This window comes from Schistocerca piceifrons, chromosome 1 (genome assembly GCF_021461385.2).
Source record: "Schistocerca piceifrons isolate TAMUIC-IGC-003096 chromosome 1, iqSchPice1.1, whole genome shotgun sequence".
Taxonomy (NCBI): domain Eukaryota; kingdom Metazoa; phylum Arthropoda; class Insecta; order Orthoptera; family Acrididae; genus Schistocerca; species Schistocerca piceifrons.
In genome coordinates this window covers 1,067,336,187-1,067,356,850 of record NC_060138.1, presented here as the reverse complement: position 1 = coordinate 1,067,356,850, position 20,664 = coordinate 1,067,336,187, and the positions used below count along the sequence as shown (strand labels likewise).

The following is a 20,664-nucleotide window of genomic DNA, read 5'->3' as shown; positions in this document are numbered from 1 at the left end:
CTTTCAAGACACTGTCCATTCTATTCAACTGCTCTTCCAAGTCCTTTGCTGTCTCTGACAGAATTACAATGTCATCGGCGAACCTCAAAGTTTTTATTTCTTCTCCATGAATTTTAATACCTACTCCGAATTTTTCTTTTGTTTCCTTTTCTGCTTGCTCAATATACAGATTGAACAACATCGGGGAGAGGCTACAACCCTGTCTTACTCCCTTCCCAACCACTGCTTCCATGTCCCTCGACTTTTATAACTGCCATCTGGTTTCTGTACAAATTGTAAATAGCCTTTCGCTCCCTGTATTTTACTCCTGCCACCTTCAGAATTTGAAAGAGAGTATTCCAGTCAACATTGTCAAAAGCTTTCTCTAAGTCTACAAATACTAGAAACGTAGGTTTGCCTTTCCTTAATCTTTCTTCTAAGATAAGTCGTAAGGTCAGTATTGCCTCACGTGTTCCAGTGTTTCTACGGAATCCAAACTGATCTTCCCCGTAGGTTGGCTTTTACTAGTTTTTCCATTCGTCTGTAAAGAATTCGTGTTAGTATTTTGCAGCTGTGACTTATTAAACTGATAGTTCGGTAATTTTCACATCTGTCAACACCTGCTTTCTTTGGGATTGGAATTATTATATTCTTCTTGAAGTCTGAGGGTATTTCGCGTGTTTCATACATCTTGCTCACCAGATGGTAGAGTTTTGTCAGGACTGGCTCTCCCACGGCCGTCAGTAGTTCCAATGGAATATTGTCTACTCCGGGGGCCTTGTTTCGACTCAGGTCATCATGTAAACATACAGTAAAGCTCCATGCCCTCGGGAAAAATTACGCCATAGAACTTAGAACTACTTAAACCTAACTAACCTAAGGACATCACACAACACCCAGTCATCACGAGGCAGAGAAAATCCCTGACCCCGCTGGGAATCGAACCCGGGACCCGGGCGTGGGAAGAAATCTGGTATTTTCTCGAATGCTAACGCTGGATCTAGAAGGTGCATGCACATTCGATAAAAAGTACGCAACATGCAACGCCATCTGTGAGGCGACCTTGTCAACATAAACTTGTTGACGTAAATAAAAATAACAGAGGCTGAATTTACATGTTGCGCTAATTCAGTACTTGAGCCAAGTTAGTAAAAGTATTCTACAAAATATGGGCAAAATTGGGTCTTGTCGAGATGGCGGGACAAGGAGGTCCATAACGGTGATGGTCCCAATACATCGGGACGGATGGCAACCGTGCTTGATGACGAACTGCCTCTCAAGGTTAGGCCATACCACGAGGTCTGGCGCTGAATGTAGCGAGCTCGGCTAAACAATGCAGTCGCTACTTAGCTCATGCAGAACTGTTTCACGTGTTCTGTACGTTACGTAACGGCGCTTCTAAATGTTTACAGAGCTCTGTGCCTGTAACATTCTCAGACGGCTTTGAGGGAAATGCTGTTACCATCGTATAGTGAACCTGTGGCCGGAAAAATCCTGGGTCCTTAGTCATATTTCGGATACACACAACAGTCATTGATGTTAGGGTTAATAGGCAATTCACTTTAATAGTAATGATGGTTTGTTACCTTTTATTTATGCTTGAGCATGAAGAATTGAGTTAACGCATCTTCATGGCACTTTTATAGAAAATGCGATTCCAGAACGAAGTTTATTGGACTTCCAGCTGTGTCAAGTGGTTATATAGTCACAAGCTTTTGGCCGAATGCTCCTCAGCCATTGACAATGGCTTAGGAGCACTTAGCCGAAAGCTAGTGGATATTTAACACACTGGAATGGCTGGCACCCGAGTAGATTTTATTCAGTCACACAGCTGCGAGACTATGCGTTCATACACAGAGTTTTATGAGCTACGCCGGCCGGGGTGGCTGAGCGGTTCTAGGCACTATAGTCTGGAACCGTGCGACCGCTACGGTCGCAGGTTCGAATCCTGCCTGGGGCTTGGATGTGTGTGATGTCCTTGGGTTAGTTAGGTTTAAGTAGTTCCAAGTTCTAGGGGACCGATGACCTCAGAAATTAACTCCCATAGTGCTCAGAGCCATTTGAACCATTTTATAAGCTACACAAGTATAAATAACGAATTTTTTATCTGTTTATTTAGCTCTTTTTACAGACACTAAGGCAAATGAGAAAACTAAAAGTGATAGCATTGTTGATAATAGCCCAAAAGATTTGTGATTTCTAACCAAAAATCAGAAGACAGATGGCGTCGCTTTTCTAATTGTCTTCCTCTTTATTTAGCCAAATCTGATGAGGCTTTCCAATCTTTTAATATCGAACTATGAAAAGTATTTCTCAGATTTTTCAAACATTAATGTGATCCAGATTCTCATCCTTAACTCAATCTATTCACAAAACCTATATAATGAGTTAAGAATTAATGAATGTGATACGTGCAGTGCAGGAATAATAATGTTTCCGATAAATAAGTAATCAAATTCGTAACCTCTAATTTTTGGAAAGAAACGTAGGTAACGAACATGTAATAGTTAAAAAAAAGAACGTCTGTAACGTTTGTGGAATAGTAAATAAAACCAATAACAAAATTTTTAAACGTTTTAAGCAGTATTACTAGCACAGTGACAACTAGAGATGGTAAACCTACACTGAGAACAGTTATGACACAGACTGAAAGAAGTCGGAGGACAAATTCAGGATATGTACAAAATGCGTATTTGAACATCAGATGTTTTTATTTTAAAGCCAAATATCAACCGGTTTCAGTCTTGGACCATCTTCACGGATAAATGTTAAAATGGTTTAAGCCACCACATTACATTACTTCTTACTTAAATAATGTGTAGTGCATGCTATGAACATCAATATACGACGCAGGACTTTTAGAAGTACACATACGAATAGTAAACGTACATAGAACAGTGCTAAAGAGAAGATCAGGACTATCAGTATTACCACGATTAGGGGTTACTTAATATTCGTATGTTTACTTCTAAAAGTCCTGTGTCGTATATTGAAGTTCATAGCATGCACTACACATAATTTAAGTAACAAGTAATGTAATGTGGTGGCTTAAACCATTTTAACACTTATCCGTGAAGATGGTCCAAGACTGAAAGCGGTTGATATTTGGCTTTAAAATAAAAGCAGCTGATGGTCAAATACGCATTTTATACATTACTTGACGGCTGTTGACAGTCACCTTCCAAAAATGTTTAAATTCAGGAGATAACGACTGTTATGGGAAGGTTTGTAAAGGCGAAAAGATGTATATAACGCAAAATGTAGGGTAAAACAATTCCAGAATTAGGTCAGCTTAACATGGAGGGATGGCGACAACACTTTTTTCCTCGATCCATATCTAAGAGCGACATAACAGGGGGGCACCCTCCGATGAAACTGTTTGCTGCACAAGTATTTTGATTACATGCTCACGAGAATAAATTCAATAATGCATAATTAGGTGATGAGCTAGAATGAAATTTTCGCTCTACAGCGGAGTGTACGCTGATACGAAACTTCCTGGCAGATTAAAACTGTGAGCCGGACCGAGACTCGAACTCGGGACCAGTGCCTTTCACGGGCAAGAGCTCTACCAACTTTTTTTTTGTGTAAGGAAGGTAGGAGAAACAGAAACCTATATTACTAGTACCTCCTTATACATTATAACTGTTCTGGAAGGAACCTCGGTGCCGTCCTACCCTGCTGCGTGAAATAACAACAAGGTCAGAGTGGGGCCACCTCCGGCACCCGAAAGAAAAGTATTTATAGACATGAAGACAAAATTTGAAGCAAATCCATTGCTAACTGGGAAAGCGTTATATTTTTCCTAGGTCGCATTCTCGCATAGTTGTTCTTAGCTGATCACTTTACTTGGTCGGCTTCACAACAACAGCACGGCCGCTCATCTTTGCGCACCCGGCACACCCCAAGTATATGGCGGGTCCGCAAAAACCGTTACTAGGAAATTGGCATACCAATCCTTGTACTTTTGTAGCCGTAACAGTTTTGTATGTCCATCTTGCAAGTATTGCCAGTAATCCAGTACGTTCCGTAAGTTCAGACGCGTCTCTCTATAGATGTAATTGACCGTTATACCTGTGATCCACGCCACTGCGTTCGTCTTATGACGCGGAAAAGACGATTCCTCTGGAAGAAATATTATGTGTGAAAAGACTGCTGTATAGGTAGTGCGCCGCATGAACGTTATCATCTTCCTTGCGAGAGTCCAGGCAGCCAATGCCTCGCCGCAGACCAGCCGATGGTCGTCCGTATCCAGCACGCCGCATTGCTGACACATGGGCAAATCCGCCAAACGTATTGCGTACTTTTTATCATTCGTAGGGTATTTTCGGTTCACTGCAATGTACCATGTTGATCTGGCTGTTGTAGGGAGGTGAGGGTGGTGTACCGTGCGCCACACCATGTGCCAATTAACGGCTGGATGTTTCCGCTCCACCCTATTCCGGGCGATCTGTCGAAGAAGCAGATGATACACGTCCTTCGATGTCGACTGTCGGGTCGTCGGTAAACGCTCTCGAACGTAACTGTGTTCCACGATGAACGTGCGCACATACGCTAACGGGGGCGATATATGGCCGACGGCTGAGCTACCCAAGCACGACTCACGCCGCGTCCTCACATGTTTCCGAGTTCGAGTCTCGGCCCGGCACACAGTTTTAATCTGCCAGGAAATTTCAGACCAGCGCACACTCCGCTGTAGAGTGAAAATTTCATTCTGAAAACATCCCCCAGGCTGTGGCTAAGCCATGTCTCCGCAATATCCTTTCTTCCAGGAGTGCTAATTCTGCAACGTTCGCAGGAGAGCTTCTGTGAAGTTTGGAAGGTAGGAGGCGAGGTACTAGCGGAATTGAAGCTGTGAGGACGGGGCGTGAGTCGTGCTTGGGAAGCTCAGCTGGTAGAGCACTTGCCCACGAAAGGCAAAGGCCCCGAGTTCGAGTCTCGGTCCGGCACACAGTTTCAATCTGCCAGGAAGTTTCAGGTTCAAAAATGGTTCAAATGGGTCTGAGCACTACGGGACTTAACTTCTGATGTCATCAGTCCCCTAGAAGTACTTAAACGTAACTAACCGAAGGACATCACACACATCCATGGCCGAGGCAGGATTCGAACCTGCGACCGTAGCGAAAATGGCTCTGAGCACTATGAGACTTAACATCTAAGGCCATCAGTCCCCTAGAACTCAGAACTAATTAAACCTAACTAACCTAAGGACATCACACACATCCATGCCCAAGGCAGGATTCGAAACTGCGACCATAGCGGTCGCGCGGTTCCAGACTGTAGAGCCTAGAACCGCTCGGCCACACCGGCCGGCAAGTTTCAGGTGTTGAGCGTTGTTCACACAAGAACCAGATGAGAAACGGTTGTGAACGGAGTTGGTGTGGTACATCGTTCACGAGCACGTCTAAAACGGCTATCCCCCCATTGTGATGTGCCACGGAAGACCGAGGCGGTGCGAGAAAAGACGAGAAACCAACAACGTTGCTCCGGTAGCATCTTTCAACCCGACTCCACTACTCGGCGTTCTACCACTTGCTGAGTGCTCGCCGAATGCGACATGTCTGACGCCGCCTTTATAGCTCTCCAGGGAGCCTACTGTGACCAGGGCTGTCCCACATCAGAATAGAAAATATCCCTGATCAACATCAGAAAATTTTGTTAGTGGAGTTACGCCGCTTTCACACTATACGGTTTTGACCGTACGGCAAAAAGCCGTACGGCTGTAGGTGTGAAGAAATGTATGGCGCCTTTCACATTATACGGCGACGGCAAAATGCCGCTGCCGTGCCGTGCTGCAGCCGTGTCTTGCCACTACAACAGACGGTCGCCGTACGGCAAGTTCGACAACAGTGGCCTACGTGACTAAGTGCATGCTTTCACACTGGACGGTTTTGAGCCGTACGGCGTCGACTAGTTCGTTGTAGTGTCGTTTTATTCATTTGTGTTTATTCTTGTTTACTGAAAAGTGTAGAAGAATGGATGAAATTGATACTGAACTTTTGATAACCTTGGTGGAAGTAAGACCTGTTCTGTGGGACAAAACTCTAGATGCGTATAGAGATCGTATTGCTACAAAGAATGCTTGGCGGGAAGTTTGCGTAGCACTGAAGCAAGATTTTGATGAGATGGAAGACAAAGATAAAAATGCGTTTGGTAAGTATTTATTTAATATATTAATATTACATTTAATACGTTTTAAACAGTTTTTATTTAACGTTATAAATTTTATTCTAAAAGTAAATCGTTTGTTTATAAGTAAATTACTGCTACCAGTCACGTTTTTTTTGTTTTGTTTATATTTTGCACGACGCGTTTCGGGAAATAATTCCCATCCTTAAGTGCGTTTTTCTCTAAGTTTTCATCATGTGTGGTGTCTTTTTATGTGTCAGGTCTTGCATTCTGTTTTCTTTACTGTAATTTATAAGAGAAACACGCACAAGACCTCACAAATAAAAAAACACTACACATAATGAAAACTTAGAGAAAAAAACGCACTTGAAGATCGGAATTATTTCCCGAAACGCGTCGTACAAAATATAAACAAAACGATTAAAAACGTGAGTGGTAGCAGTAATTTATTTATAAAGAAAACTATTTACTATACAGTCGCAGGCTTTCACAAACAATCTACAAAAAGGAAAAGGCTTGTTAATTTATATCTTTGACATCTGCCATGACACGCTTCCAGCATTTGTCATAAAATATTTACAAAGAGTGTTCCTTATGGCGTTGGCTGTCAGTCCTCCTCTTATGTTGGCATCTTGGGCTAAGTCTTCCAAACCAGTGAAGGATGTGGTGTCTTCAATTATAAATCCATCTCTCTGACGTACAAAATTGTGTAAAACAATGCAAGCTTTAACCATTTTTACTGCAAAATCTGGATGAACATTTAAAGGTCGGTGAAACAACCGCCACTTATTGGTGAGGATGCCAAAAGCACATTCCACATACCTCCTTGCTCTGCACAAACGGTAATTAAATACACGTTTCTCAACTGTCAAGTTTGTTCCCCCAAAAGGCCGGAGCAAATGCGTGTGTAGGCCAAATGCTGCGTCTCCCACGAAGAAGTAGGGTACTTTTGGACCTTCCGTACCAGGCAGACATTGGACGTCTGGAAATTCCAGGGAATTACTTTCTATTGACTTCCATAAACTGGACCGTCTGAACACTGAAGAGTCACAGTCTTTGCCATAACTTCCTACGTCGACATAAATGAACCTGTAGTTGGAATCCGCTACAGCCATCAGAACCACAGAAAAGTATTCTTTGTAATTGAAGTACATTGATCCGCTATTAAATGGGGCAGTAAGACGGATATGTTTTCCATCCACCGCTCCTAAGCAGTGGGGGAAATTAGCAGTACGTTCAAATCCAGCCGCTATTGATTCCCATACCTCTTTGGTCGGTCTTTGTATACATTCTTCCCGCAGTGATGACCAAATTGCTGTGCATACATCATTAACCACTTTACTTGCTGTAGAAATCCCAATTCTGTACTGGAAATGTAAGTCAGTGAAGGAACAACCGCTTGCCAGATACCTGAACAAAACGAAAAAAAATCAGTGACATTTAGTTTGCAGTGGACATTTTTTGTTACAGTTTTGCTTTTTTCTATACAAAATTAAAATGTTTTCATACAGTTTTGTTTTCTTTTGATGTAGGTATAGAAGTAATACGGAGGTGGACCAATCTACGAGACTCCTTTGTGAAGTCAAACATAAAAATTCAAGCTGCGAAAAAAAGTGGCTCAGCAGCAAAGAAAATGAAAAAGTATGTATATTCTGATCAGCTGCAGTTTCTAAAAAAGCTGTATGATGCTCGAGAGACGGAGGACAGTTTTCAATCGGAACGCACCGCCAGACTGGAAGAAGATATAGAAACGCAGGGCTCCGTCGAAAATACTGAGAATGTTTCTGGGCCATTTGATACAGCACCCACACAACAAACATCCAAAAGCGAGTGCCATACAAACAGAAAACATAGAAAACCTGATGCAATCGAAATGAAAATATTACGAGCTCTGGAAGAAGACAAACCTTGCAGCAAAATGTCATTTTTACTTAGTCTGAAGCCTCATCTGGAAAAATTTGATGAACAGGATTATCTTCAGTTTCAGATGGGAGTCCTCAAAGTTATAGAAAATATATATGAAAGGAGAAATATATTGACAGCTCAACCTCCTCCATTTACCCATTACACACCTCCCATGCCCTATAATAATAGATTTCAAGCTTATTCTTATTCACCTATGGAAAATGCTGCTCCAATATCCTCTTACCATACGCATCAGATTCGTCCTCCTCCAGCTGCACCAAACCCAACTACTTTTCTCGAACAACCATTACAGACTTCTCAAGGTCGCAGTTCTTATCAACGAATTAATAAAGTGCCACCACCATACCCTTCGCCTTCCACAAGTAGCCATGAAGGCCCACCATCAACAACGCAGTTCTACAACGTTTTTGCAGAGAGCCTGTCGCCACAAAGTGACAGTACAGTCAGTCCTGCTACAAACTCTTTGGTTTCAACTGCTGATATTGATATTGACTTTTCTACTTCATAATCTGAGCGTAATAAAAATGTAAAACACAAATAAATAAGTAAATAAACAGAACTAGTTTTTATGTATTAAATTACCTTAACGTGATAGCCAGCATTTGAACAGGTTGGATGCAATTGCGGAATTGTGTGTTTTGTCGTTGTAACACATCCTTTAGTTTTCTATGTAATTCGTCAAACGAGGTAATAGACATTCGGAAATAGTTAAAGAATTTATTTCCGTCGTTCCTCAAATCTTCAAAGAGTGTATAAAATAAACCCACTTCGTCTCTTCTCTGGTTAATGGGGTGTACCCACAAAAGACGACCTTTTCTTTTGCGGCGACGATGAAGCAACCACAAAGCAACAACTCGTTTACGGTTCATCTTGATACACACATTAAGCAAACTGAATAGACACCAACAACTGGTCACGTCAAAAAGCCGTGTAATGTGAAAGCAACACAGGCACGGCTAAAACTCGTACGGCTTTTTGCCGTACGGTCAAAACCGTATAGTGTGAAAGCGGCGTTAGGGTTCACGCTAACAAAAGCAGCGGCGGCGGCCCTCGCCCAGGAGATGCCGACGGCCGGACTTCGGCCCCTGTTGACTCAGACGTCGGAGCCGCGCGGCGCAGTCGCCGCTGCTCGGTATCTGGGGCGCGCGCGCGCTGTTATCGCTCGGTGGCCCGCGACAGCTGACAAACGTTAGCAGCTGCCAGCACCGCTGACAGCCTCGCGATATGCTGTAAGTACCATCCCAGCTCCTTTGTCGTTTCTCTCTGTTGGGCTGCTACGTATGTTGGTGCTCACATGTGATAGCTCTGCGTACACATCCGTATTCTTACCACTGGCTTGCGAGTCCTGTCTCAATGCATTCGATCTTACGCGAGGTAAAAGACACCTGCATGAGCTATCACTTTACCGCGCACCCACTGTACCGAGCCATTCCGCGATTATGAGCTCCTCATTAAGTTAAAGGGGAGAGTAAGTTAATCTCGTCAGCATCGTTTTCATTAGTAATGGAATGTGCGACCATCGAACTCGGAAGTTTGGATTTTAGGTAATTTTCATTTTGAGTCTGATCACATTCTTTTGCTGATATTTTCATGGCAACTCCGAAATAATTGATATTAACTTCACAATGGTGAGGGAATTTTCTCCCATCTTCCCCACCTGTGCGTGGTACTCCCGTCTACTACTGTGCTCGCAAGGGTCAGATTTCGGTTGCAAGAGAAAGGATGTTTTTGTTCGCTCTGAAAATTATAGACCACTCCAGTGGTCGCATCTCAGTATTTGGAAAGTGGTTGGATTGCTACAGGGTATTAATTATTGCCTTGGGTGTTGTGAGAAGTTTAACCCTGTCTGGCGGGTCAAAGCGAGGCTACCGACCCTCGGTTCCGCCAAGTTTTCTATTAAAGGCGCAGAGCAAAGCTTTGCACAGTTTGTCCCGCATGCCTCGCATCTTCCAATTCGTGGATTCGAGCCGCGACCGTCAACAAGCTACGCCAAGGAATATTCGAGGTATGGGTGGCGCAACTGCAGTGTGACACGGGATGTAACGGGTGCTTCGGAAATGTCTAACAATTTTTTTTTCTAATTTTTTACGTCGTCTATCCTAAGGTATGGCGGCATGTTTGAATTCAACTCTGCTGTAGATCTCGATTCATTTCAGTTAAGCGCAGTGAACTAGCAGATGTATTCTGATTGGGAATACATGTTCCGGCATGTGGCCTTACAACCAACGGAAACCTCTTAGTAGGCTTGGTCAGAAACACCGAGCGACTTAGCGCATTGCTAAGACACTGGACTCGTATTCCAAAGGACGGGGACTCAAATACCTGTCAGACCTTCCAGGCAAACGCCTGGACGATTCCTTTGGAAGGGCAAGGTCGATTTCATTACCCCGTCCTTCGCCAATATGATCTTGTGCATCTTTTCTAGTGACCTTATCGTTGATGGGACATTAAAACCTAATCTTCCTTTCTTTTCTTCGTCTGATCCTGGGAATTGGGGCTGTTGTTAGTGGACAAAACGCCATAGACATATGAACGCCAGGTGTATTCTGTGCGTCTGCGAGTGACGGTAAACTGAGGGAATTTAAAGATTACGTGGGTGCTTTCATTCGCGAAAGTAACAGGGAATGGGGCAGGTCAAGATTTCGGAACTTAGATGTAATACATGCTATAAAGTCGTGTGTTAGACTTTAGGCATGATAATAACGCTAGTTTTGTGGAATTATCGTGGCAAGATGCATGTGAGAGATATAAAACGTTAATAATATCTCAACAATAATGTTATTGTTGTAATTAATCCAAAAATATATAAAATTGAAATGCTTCAACACATGATTTCTTTTTCCTTCTGTTCCTCTTCACATCTGACAAGAATCACTGAAACAATCAGTTGAAATACAAGAATTCCTTCAAGGATTCGAAGAATTATTTTCCTAAAATAGCAAAAAAAAAGGGAAAATCGACACATTTGGATTAGAATCGACCGAGAATTCCTCCCGTTTCGAAGGTTCAGCCGCCATCACGGCAACAGCAGCTGTTTACATAGCGGCATGCTTCCACTGCTGGACGATTCCATCCCGTTACGATATCTGTTTCAGTCACTTGACGCCCTTTCTTGTCTTTGTGGAAGAGGACTGCGACGCAATAACAAGGTTTACTAGAGGAGATTAACTGATACCGCTGTTGGGACTACGTGTACCCCTTATTTCCTTCAGAGTACACAATTACTATTAGGAAAACAATACTTTCAAAATTAACTTTCACTTTGAGGACAATTTTCTAAACGATTTAAAGAGGTTTCACTGTTGTTGTTGTTGTTGTTGTGAATATTACGAATCTGTAACACAAAACTTTTTTAACGGAATCTTTTCTATTTCTCCATTTCATCAGACCTTTTGCCATATTCTTGAACATGAGCACAAATCTGTTTCTTAGAACTGCTGCGAATTGCAACGCCTGCTTTCTCGTGCGAAATCGTCTGCTGCAGATGTGTTTTACGTGAATATTTCGCATAGCTTTTGCTTATTCTTTACAGATAAATGATATTTTCGTCAAGGGCTTGTGTCTCTGCGATCAGAAATGTAAGATGATGCTATCCTTAATTGTGCAGATTTGAGTTTTGACAATATTAAGTTGAGGGTTAAAAGTAAAACAACTGAAAAATTGTATCTTATCGCAATATTTTTCTAAATATTGGCAATGTTAGCGTTACAGCCAGTAAAACACATATTTCTATTTTTTGTCATTTGAATGAAAACACAAACTTGTGTAATACATATTACACCCTTTCTTTCATGAATTGTTCAAGAAATCAAAATGTCAAATGGTACGACGCAGGAGTATACGTAATTCTGTTGTATGTTTAGCCCTTCTTGAATCAGCAAGATACTGAAGCAAGTAGTTTTTCATTGCAGCCAACCTCGACTCTGGCTTCTGTACAAGCTGCAAATAGCATTTCATTCCCTTTATTTTGCACCTGTTACCTTCAGAATTTCAAAGTGAGTATTCCAGTCAACATTGCCGTAAGCTTTCTCTACCACAATTGCTGTAAATATAGATTTGCCTTCCCTTAACCTATGTTTTAAGATAAGCCGTATTGTCAGTATTGCATCGCGTATTCCTGCATTTCTTTGGAATGGAAACCGATCTTCCCTGATGTCGGCTTCGTACAAAATTTATATGTCAACTAGCGTCGCAACGTTATTATATACCACATAAAAGACAGGACGACGCCGATATCGTAAAACGTATTTCATCTTGGTCCCACTTCATACGGCCTAGACACAAAGTCAACCACAAATCTTGTATTCTTGTAAACGGGACTATATGCTGACTTCTAGCATATTATAAGAGACTTCGTAAAACTACTTCCTAAGTGAGTATGTTCTTGTGCTGAAGCGAACAGATTTCGTGAAAGCGCGTAAGCACATGAAAGGCTGCATACAACGACATAGTCGTGCGTGAGAGCCATACTACGCGGTGGTCACAACGCAGTAAACGAGTCCGCCCACCTTTCCTATCAGTTTTAGCGCATTTCTAGGATTTTGCAAACTTTCAACGTCACCGCTAACGAGCGTTATCACTGTAATAGACTCATCTCGACTTTTTGAATGCCGTTTCTTGAAGTTAATAAGTCTAACGAACGGAAGTGTTTCAAGGTTTAAAGGCATTCTCAAAAAGACGCATTGCTCGTTATGTACTCTGTAACTATAACTGGCACCAATAAAATTCCACCTTTATGTCAGTGTCTCTTATTAACAATGCTATAAATTTTGGAAGATTAACCCTCCATATCCAGGCTAGTAAACGGTAAAATGCCTCAAAATGAAGGAGTAATGCTCCGAAATTTGTAAAGGACGTTGCGGCGTAAGTACACAGGGACAGCGGTTATCGCTGAAACAATAGGTTTTCGGTTACACCGGCTTTTTCATCTCAGGTTAACCAGATTGTTAAAACCGCTCACAATAACTGATTTTCGGTTTCTTATTGCTGGTATATCTAGTTGTAGAAAGTTTTTCGAGTTAAATTGTGCTTTCCAAGGCCTACAAGAAGATGAAGGCCCTTTATGCAGACACGAGCGGCAGATGAGCTACTTTCTATTTTTAATCTATACTATGAATGAATTATTAAGTTTTCACTTTATTACTAATTTCCTTTCCCTTTTATTATTTCATAGAAATGGTAGACCAATAGTAAGCTTTTGTGTAATATTTGTAGCGTTCTTTTTCTATTAAAAGACTCGTTTTATAATCAACTATTTCTATTTATGACGAATTTGAGTACGACCGACTTCAAATTAAAATGTTCTATCAAAAAATTCAATTCAGGAGTTTAGATAGTTGGTTAAATATAACACTTACCAGCAACAGTTACACGACAGTAGATAAAATTTCAATAATGACGTAATCCAATGGCCATTATTTATTGTCCAATCTTGTAAAGTACATGGAACATTTTACTTCATTGCTACCTAACTTCATAAGATTGGAGATGAAGTCATTCTGAAAAGAAAACACCGTCCGGCGACGGCAGAGAGAAGCTACTGTATAGACCAGGTGGAACAAGTCTACAAAACTGCACGGACACGTGCATCGTATAATAGCTTACACCACAATGCAACACATACGTTATGGTTTCATCAACGTGGTACCGATTCTTATGTCTTAATTGCTTATTTCTAATTGTTGGTGTTGTTATTAAAACAGCACTGATCGCTTTTTCCGTTTTCAATAATAACACAATATTTCAAAGCAATGGAAATAAAAATTGCTCCTCTTTTTTTTAAAAAAAGTTTTACTTAAAACCCCAAAATTTTAGCATATTTTATGGCAGTTTAGTAGATGGGGTTTGGCAAGTTATTAATAAATAATAAATCAAATCTTGTTATATCCGAAACCAAAGAAATACTGTACCGAAAAACAGCTGTTATTCAGGATTAAGATACCGGTATTGGTTTCAACTGCAACTCAGGGAATGTTGGTAATGTACTTCCGGTGACTCATCAATCACACATTTTACGATCAGATCTCTCAGTGCCTTAGAAACCAAACTAAGTGGTGGCATATCTGCAATCGCATGTGGTTATGTGGATCCAGTAACTATTGGGTTGACGCATAAGTTCGTAGCGTTTCACCATAAGTTTCACCATAAAAGACTTTGGTCATCAATAAATATTCTCCTTCATTATTTGTAACAGACTGCCAGTGATGGGGTAACTTTTCGAGTCAGTGATTGTAGAAATCACGTAGTTTAAAGAGAAGAACTCGTCAAGCCATGTTCTGAACACATTTTCATCCGGATATGAAGTTCCTTGAACGTTATTAAGGGGCTACGGAAAGGTTCAAAATCATGAAAAGTTCAATTTTTACTTTTTTGCGTTTTCTGAATCTGCAGACTATTACCTTTTAATAGATATATAATTTATTCAATTCCGAAGACTACAACTATTTTTAAATTTTTTTTGAAATGTGTTCTACATGGGCGTGACCCACTGTGGCGCTGTTAAACTGCTGTCAAATGGTGTTATTATTAACGTCCGTGTTCATCAGGTACATTTTAGTGATGTGAGATAAAGTATGTGTTGTGGCTAATCTGTGATGGTTCAATATACGAGGGCCGTTCAGAAAGTAACCTCCGGTTGATTTAAAAAAATACACCAAGTTAAATAAAAATATTTTAATATATACATCTTACAACTACATCTTTGCACTATTTTTCTACATAGTCTCCATAGCGATTGAGGCACTTATCGTATCTCTTCACAAGCTTTGAAATTCCTTCTGCATAAAAATCACCCGCTTGTGCCTGGAGCCAGCCTGTGACCGCATCTTTGAGCTCTTCGTCGTCATCAAACCGCTGTGACCCGAGCCATTTCTTCAAATGCATGAAGAGGTGATAATCACTTGGCGCCAGGTCTGGGCTGTAAGGTGGATGGTTGATAACGTCCCACTTGAAGGACTCAAGAAGGGCCGTTGTTCTGCGAGCAGAGTGAGGACGGGCGTTATCGTGCAAAAAAACGATGACGGAAGACAGCATACCACGGCGTTTGTTCTGTATAGCCCATCGTAACTTTTCTATTGTTTCACAGTACACGTCTTGATTAATGGTCGTACCACGTTCCATAAATTCAACCAACAACACCCCTTTGGCATCCCAAAACATCGTTGCCATCAGTTTTCTGGCAGAAAAATCTTGCGAGGCTTTTCTTGGTTTGGTAGGCGAATTTGAATGTGCCCACATCTTTGATTGGTCTTTTGTCTCAGGGTTCACGTACTTAATCCAGGTTTCGTCACTGGTCACGATTCTGTTTATCAATGGTTCTCCTTCGTCCTCATAACGTGACAGAAAGTCTAATGCAGAGACCATTCTTTGAGTTTTGTGGTGGTCGGTAAGAATTTTGGGCACCCATCGTGCACAGAACTTACGGTAACCCAATCTTGCTGTCACTATCTCGTACAAGAGAGTCTTAGAAATCTGTGGAAAACCAGTAGACAACTCCGACATTGAGCAACGTCGATTTTCACGAACTTTTGCATCAACTGTCTGAACGAGTTCGTCAGTCACCAATGATGGTCTACCACTCCTCTCTTCATCATTAACGTTTTCTCGTCCACTTTTAAATAAACGTACCCATTCACGGACAACTCCTTCACTCATAACTCTTGGTCTGTACACGGCACAAAGCTCACGATGAATAGCTGCTGCAGAATATCCTTTGGCTGTTAAAAACCTTATGACAGCACGCACTTCACATTTGGCGGGGTTTTCTATTGCAGCACACATTTCAAACTGCCACAAAAACTAAACTAGCGCAGGTACGACGTTCACTCGACCACGGCTTGATGCCGACTGACCTGTTGAGTGCGTGAACGCACAGATGGCGTCGCTACTCCCCCCACAACCCGCACTGTGACCAATCGGAGGTTACTTTCTGAACCGCCCTCGTATATCGCTGGTGTGATTGTCGATTGTTTCATGTTTATTTACTCTGTCGTTATCTCGAAAATATTCGTAATTAATTCTGTTTCTTGAATCTCTGTTTTGTTGAAGTATAATAATGAGTAAAAGTAAAGTTATTAGAAATCCTCTGAAGGCTTTTAAGAAAAGGAGAAATGTTGGAAAGCCAAAGGTATGTGTTATTACTGTAAACAATAAAGACGATAACCAAGTGAGTGAACCTAACCTCTCAAGTACACCTGCCCATAGCAGTCAAAGTGGGAAAGAAAATACTTCACAGAAGAAGCTTGGTTCAATGAGTGAAAACTGTGAATGTTTAATGGGCGAATCGGATGTGAATGAAATATTTGATATGTCGGTTCTCAAAGGAATTTTTTCAAACTGTGTAAAATGTATTCATTGTAGTGAAGTTGGTCTGGAACACTCCATAATAAAGCACGTAGGACTTGCTAGTGAAATACAACTGAAATGTGATAAGTGTTCATACATGACCACCTTTTGGAACAGTGTTGCAGTAACTGCAACTGAAGAAAATGGTAGCAAAATCTACGAACACAACAACGAGCTATGCTTGCTTTAGACAAGGAACGCCTTCGGGCTGCAGACAGGGCTGTAAAGAGTCTAGAAATACAAGCAAGAGTAAACAGGAGGAGGAACAAGAGGAAGCTGGAGGAGTTTGCAGTGGATGAAGATAATCCATCCTATGGACCTGGAATGCACTAAAAAGTTAATCCAATCTTTGTCGCTCGATTCCCAAAACTTTTCTCATACTAATTACATGTTTTCTAAGGAGCTTCCAAACATATTTGTTTCTAACATTCAGTAAATGTTACACAGTTCCTTCTGCATAATTTAACACAGCCTTTTTCCAAAAAACTGTATATTTTTGAATATATAAATAAAAAATTGCAAAAGAATGTTGTGAATTTTCATTACAATTGAAAAAAAATCATCTTTAATAACTGAACTAAAATTTTGTAAAATCCCTGTGTTAAGTTGTAGCCCATATTCCAATAAATAATCTGTAAAAAGTTCAACTTCCTACCTCAAATACTTTGTGAGGAAAGATGTAATTTATAAGCGTTATTTTAACATTGCAAGTATAGGGCGTTCCGGAGCCCCTTAAATAGAGACTGGAAAAGGTGAAAATCTGAGGGCTCAAGATCAGATGTACAAGATGGGTGTAGAACGACTTCCCACTCACACTTCTGTACAGACTTTTTTTTTTTTTGTCAGTCTAGGAGAATGCGGACGGGCGCTATTGTGGAATAGCATCGCTTCACGCCGTCTTCCTCGTCGTTGCTCTGCTAGACGTCTCGGTCGTTGGTAAATGTCAGCAGTGATGGTTACACCTCACACCCCGGGATAAGGAATTTGTGGTACACCACACCGTTGCTGTTCCACCAGATGCGTAACATTATGTTTTGTGGATGCACGCAGGTCTTTGTAAGGAGTGTTGCTGCTTTGTTTGGGCTCAACCACTCCTTTCTTTTCCTTGTGTTAGCGGAATCTCACCATTTCTCGTCAGCAGTAACGATACAGGTCAGGAATGGTCAGTGTTGTTCACGAGCCAATTGATGACGAAAAAGCAGAGATGCACATGTGCCTTCCCGGTGATTTTTGTGATTTTGGCTTAGAGCGTGCTGAGTCCACAAACCACTGTAAGTAGGTTTGTCAGTGTCACGTAAATCAACTCAAATTTCGAGGAAATGGATGTTAGTTTTACCTCCAAAGGGTGAATGACTATTAAAACACTATGATGTTCAAGCCTACCTTTTAGATTGTTGACAACTTAGTTTCGACTAGCTTTCAGTTCTTACATAATCCCATTAAAATTTATGCTGCATATTCATTCACGCGGTTTACAACGGACTATGGCGTAATCATATATGTATCGTTTCTTTATCTGATGAGTAGACGCTTCTTGCCATCTCAAGCAAAATTCGTCAGTGTAGATCGACGGCGACGCCATTATAAGAACCATTAACTTATTAGGTAGTGCTCTAGAGTAATACAAAATATGGCCCACATCGCACAGTGTTTGACTAGAAACCTACTGTATTTTGTATCCGAAATACTTAGTGAAACGTCATGAGTGGCGAATTTGGATTAAATCGTCGATTTTTCTCGTTGCCAAGTTAAAATTTATTTGTTTTGCCAAAACACAGTAGAGTTTACACAACGTCACCTCACTTAAATGTTGTGCAGTCGCAGTTGCGAGAGAATTCTGAAAAAGTGGCTCTCGAAGTAAGGTCAATAGCTTATGAAAGAGCACAACGTCGGTACAAAAATAAACATGTAATGTCTTTACATACTTTGTTTCAAAACACACACTATTTCTCACTTGACCAGCTATCAATGGCCCTTAAAAATTACATTCTTTCGTATAAAGACTATGGTTAGTGGAATAACACGACAGATAATGAAGTTTCACGTAATGACAATTTGGAAAAATACTCTCCTCTTTGCATTTGCCCAAAATTTCCTCTCGATATCTCAAACCCTTCGTGAGATACGCAGAATGTTACGGATATTTCATTCTGGTTTCATCTTGCTCGTAAATGAATGAGCTAAATAAGATCATTTTTCTCGAGGTTGGTGACAGAGACCTCAACACAAATATAAAGAAAAAATCTATATTTTAGCTAAATTTCATACGCAGCAACATACTATTTTTCATTGCAAACTTTTTCGAATTTCACGCAGTGTGTTACTTAAATTAAAATATCACAATTACTACGACCATTAACGAAATGATGGACACTTCATCATGAAGCTGACATACAAAGCTGAAAGTGTAAGTAGGCTGTTTAGGTTTTTATGTTGGTAACGTCACGTAGCGCTCTGTATGAAAATCACTGGCTGTGCTGTGTGCAGTCTTTGGCTGGTTGGCATTGTTGGAATATTCGCTATTGTAGTGTTGGGCAGCTGGATATGAACAGCGGGTAGCATTGCGCAGTTGGAGGTGAGCCGCTAGCAGTGGTGGATGTGGGGAGAGAGATGGCAGAATTTTGAAAGCAGACGATCTGGACGTGTGTCCATCAGGAGTAAATTTGTAATACTGTATATCATTAACTGAGATATATATATATATATATATATATATATATATATATATATATATATATATATGATGACTTTTGAATATTGTTAAGGTAAATACGTTGTTTGTTCTCTATCAAAATCTTTCATTTGCAAACTATGCCTATCTGTAGTTAGTGCCTTCAGTAGTTAGAATCTTTTATTTAGCTGGCAGAGTAACGACGATTTTTGTGAGGTAAGTGATTCATGAAAGGTATAAGTTATTGTTAGTCAGGGCCATTCTTTTGTAGGGATTATTGAAAGTCAGATTGCATTGCGCTAAAAATATTGTGTGTCAAACTTCTTCTCGCTTCCAACGCCCGGATTCCCGGGTTCGATTCCCGGCGGGGACAGGGATTTTCTCTGCCTCGTGATGGCTGGGTGTTGTGTGCTGTCCTTAGGTTAGTTAGGTTTAAGTAGTTCTAAGTTCTAGGGGACTTATGACCACAGCAGTTGAGTCCCATAGTGCTCAGAGCCATTTGAACCATTTTTTGTCAAACTTCCTGGCAGAGTAAAACTGTGTGCCGGACCGAGAATCGAACTCGGGACCTTTGCCTTTCGCGGGCAAGTGCTCTACCAACTGAGCTACCCAAGCACGACTCACGCCTCGTCCTCACAGCTTTAGCATTTGCCCGCGAAAGGCGAAGGTCCCGAGTTCGAGTATCGGTCCGGTACACAGTTTTAATCTGCCAGGAAGTTTCATATCAGCGCACACTCCGCTGCAGAGTGAAAATCTTATTGTGTGTCAGTTTAGTGTTGATCAGAATAATTAAAGAGAGAAATGTCTGAGTACGTTGAGTTCTGCTGAGCTGTTTGAAAATCAAATAACGTAAGAGGTCTATCAGCACAGTAATTCACTAATTTTTGTAAGGGGGTATTACATAAGTAATGCAAAAATGATATTTTTTTGCCGAATAGTTTCTGTAAAACCGTTTGAGAAAGACTGCAGGGCGGGTGCCTCGATTCTTTCATCTTGCCAAATGCGGGCAAACAACGTCGGCCTTCCCTTCCGAACAAATGAATGAAGCTTCCCAGCGCTTCTGACGTAAGTTATTGGGCATTGCGCGCCGGCCACCGTATTCTGCGTTCACTCTCCGGCCGGGGGGGAAGGGGGTGGGGGGCCAATGCTTCGTCGTGAAGATGGTTGCAGTCACTACGCCCAGAACGACCCAGCATCGTGGCGACCTCGCGTGGACGATATTCCTGAGCGGCGGCTGCGGAACTGTGTGAAGTGCTGTTACGGCGATCTGGCGCGGTGGCCTGGCGCGGCTACGCTTCTGCGAAGGTGTGCTTCTGCTGTGGTGATGTCCGGGTATGAAATCCAGCCTTCAGCGGACGCCCTGCTGATCAACTATTAAAACAGCCTCAGTTCGACCCGTCACCCACTGTTGCTGCTGTTGGGCTCTTTGTATGGCAGACGGAGATAACTGCTCCAGTGGGTGGCAGGTGAGCATCGACCGTCTCGACGCTAGCCCAGTCTGCAGCGGTCGACTATTCGATGCCACTTGCTGGTTGGACAGCTAGTGTTACGCATTAGGGCGGGCTTCTTGTTGAAATGACGCCCCAGGTGTCACGTACTTCACTTTCCACAAGGCC

The 20,664-nt window shown here is 41.6% G+C and overlaps 1 protein-coding gene and 1 non-coding gene across 3 annotated transcripts in view; one reads left to right on the top strand and one right to left on the bottom strand.

The window, feature by feature from the left end:
- LOC124799394 (solute carrier organic anion transporter family member 74D-like) overlaps nucleotides 1-20,664 on the top strand; it is a 213,403-nt gene that overhangs the window by 22,546 nt on the left and 170,193 nt on the right. The window contains exon 1 of one of the 2 annotated variants that reach the window (XM_047262921.1): nucleotides 9,218-9,263. The exons of the other annotated variant lie outside the window; for it this stretch is intronic. The gene's annotated coding sequence lies outside the window, so the exon portion shown is untranslated. Of the gene's footprint in view, nucleotides 1-9,217; nucleotides 9,264-20,664 lie in introns of those variants that run through there. 2 annotated transcript variants of the gene reach the window in all.
- On the bottom strand, nucleotides 19,590-19,664 carry Trnas-cga. Its single transcript has one exon. It is a non-coding gene; the product is annotated as a tRNA-Ser (tRNA).